General features: G+C 40.6%; 1 non-coding gene across 1 annotated transcript; it reads left to right on the forward strand.

Moving 5' to 3' along the window:
- The first annotated feature begins 300 nt into the window (after positions 1-300).
- LOC127679546 (small nucleolar RNA SNORA17) lies at positions 301-430 on the forward strand. Its single transcript, XR_007976845.1, has one exon. It is a non-coding gene; the product is annotated as a small nucleolar RNA SNORA17 (small nucleolar RNA).
- Positions 431-2,812: the final 2,382 nt, after the last annotated feature.

The raw sequence follows: 2,812 nt of genomic DNA on the forward strand, positions 1-2,812 counted from the left end.
TGAATATTCACTTTTCCAAGGAAGGAAAATGCATCTGGTGTACTTCAGCATGCTTGGTAGTAGTATAAAAACTTGTTTATCTTAGGCAGTTTCTGCTGAGTAAAGGAATCGCACTGAAGCAGAAATAAACTGATTTCCTAAGAAGCAGAAATAAACTTTGTGTAGTAGCAAGAGTGTACTGAATTATTATTATTTCTTTTTGAGTAGAACTTTCTTAGTAGAATTTAGAAAATTTAGTAGACTAGGTTTTCTGACTGGAACGTGCTCTTCTTCTGTGTAACCCCATTAAAACCCAAGCCCCCTGCCCCTAAGGCGTTGCAGGGATGGCAGCTGTATCACTTGTGCATCAGAGGTGGCAGAGAGGAGAGAGGCTGTGTCTACATTCAGTGTTCTAAGCTGTGAACATCTGAATGAGAAGTACCCTAACATTCCTCAAAAAATGTGAGCCCAAGACAACAACCAGACCTGTGCTATGGGGCCTAGACAGGGAGCTAGCCTAAGATGACCACCAGTCAAGTGCCATGCAGGCCTGGAGGAGAGAATGGGAAGACCATGCCCAAGATGACCCCTGCCTGGTGCCATTATTCATGAGCAAGGTATAGCACTCCTGAGACCACTCCTGAGATGACTCCAAGCACTTAGAGGTCCTGGGTACCACTATGAGGAGCAAGCAAGTGATGGATAAATGGACAAGAAAGAGAAACAGCAAGATGTGGGCACAATGAAGAGAGGCAGAACTGGACACTAGAGGATAGTGAGGAACAGCTTGATGTGAGTCGCTAGTGATGCCACCTGGGACTATGGTGGGGTCCTGGCCTATGCTGCCACCAGGGGCCACATCTGGATCTGTATCAGACCAATGAGTCATTGAAATGAATGCAAGCAAGCAAAGATGTGTGGGCAAAAGGGTATACTGTGTACACACTACAGCTTCCATTATGAGATTTTTTTTTTCTGTCTGGGCGAAGGTTGCCAGGGTAGAGGGTGGGTACGAGGGGAGAGGGAAATGAGTGGGATTGGGATGCATGAAGTGAAATTCACAAGGAGCCAATAATTTTTTTTTAATCCCACAAACCCAAAAGTGTGAAATTGGATCAAGTTATGGAGACTGGAGTTAGAGGCCGGAAGGGCCATCCTGAGAGCCTTCCACATAGGCTACCAAGCCTTGTGGCTCCCCTTGGATTTTAGAGATGCTTTTCACAGCTCTCTGTTTTGGTCTATTGCTAAGAGTATGCCCAGAGAATCCTTATAATTAGGGTACTTGATCTTTCTCAGACAAAGGAGACAGAAGCAGTTTCCAGGGGAGAAGAACATTTTGAGAAAGAATTATTTAGGTCAGTGCTGTGCTGAGGAGTCAGGAAGTCTGTTCTTGCTATAACTTGCTATATAGGAGCAGAAGGTGATGGAAAGGTAGGGCATCCTGAACAACTCATCTGTGTGCTCCCACACTACCCTATCAACTTCCTTTTGCAGACAGTTCTCCTTCTTGACTGCTGAGTTAATTGGTACCACACAGTTTTGTTTATGGATCACGTTTCTCTAGATATTCCTTCAGACAGTTGAGCAAACCACTGAAATAATTCCCCAACTGAGGAAAAAACCAGACATATTCTTCCACAATTATTAAGTACCTAGTCTTTGTTTCACATTAAAACAATATTTATGACAACAATATGCCAAGTTACAAGAAGGCTACATAGATAGGTTTTGGCAGATTTATAACTTTTATTTCACAATAAAAAATGAATGATAATTTTGAGTTTATTTCTCAAGAACTTTTAGCTTCACTTCTGAATAACCATGAACTTAGATACATTTTACAAATGTGATTCTGATCATTACTCCTTTTAACTTAGATAGGAAAATAGAATAAATACTACAGGCAATAAAGCCAAGGGGAATGATGTTGGAGTTCTTTTGCTTCCTCTGTAACTTTTACCTTGGAGTCTCATTTCTTTCATAAAATTCAGTCATCTAGATAATAGGCTTCTTTTCCCAAATTTATGGTAAGATTAATCTTGATCTTTCAAATGAATTTCAGTCTACAGATTTTACAATATAACTAAAATTTGTTGGCATTATTTTCATTTACTTCTAAAGGAAACAGTATATTATTATGATAAAATGTTTCTAAGTTCAGATGCAGTGTAGTACAGTGCTAAGGCCTGTACCCTAATAACCTCTGGATTATACATCCCATCTCTTTCACAATATCTTAACCACTAAGTGGTAAAACTATAGCATTTTAAGTACAAAGGCTTTTTTGTTGCTTGTTTGTTTAAATTAGTAAGAGTACCACTTTAAGGTTAAAATAAGGGATTTGGATTCTGAGTGAGATGCCCAACATCACACAGAGGAGACAGGACCAACATCACTTACATTTGTGCTGGGTCCTGTCCTGGCACCTGTTGAGAGCAGTATATTCCCAGACTAAGAATGACTCAGGAATCCCTTCAGGGACAGACAGCTGCCAAGACTCTCAGCTGCCACTGCTCCCATTACAGCCTTACACAAAGACCTAAGGGAACATTTCTGAGGTCTCCAAACAAGTATGTGCCATAGTGCTATGCTTTCTTTCAGTTACAACAGCTTTATGCTGGTAGGTTACTTACTGTAAATAGTGAATGAATCAATTCCCACTTCAGACTAACTGTGATGGGATAAACTATATCCATCAGGGCATGAAGGTGAACCAAAAGAGTATTTCTTCATTAATTCTATTACTCCTCCAGGCCTCCCTGAATGAACTACAGGTTTGACAACTAATTTCCACCTATGGGACTCTAAAAGCACCGACCTAAGGAAATTATCA

This window comes from Apodemus sylvaticus, chromosome 2, assembly GCF_947179515.1.
Source record: "Apodemus sylvaticus chromosome 2, mApoSyl1.1, whole genome shotgun sequence".
Taxonomy (NCBI): domain Eukaryota; kingdom Metazoa; phylum Chordata; class Mammalia; order Rodentia; family Muridae; genus Apodemus; species Apodemus sylvaticus.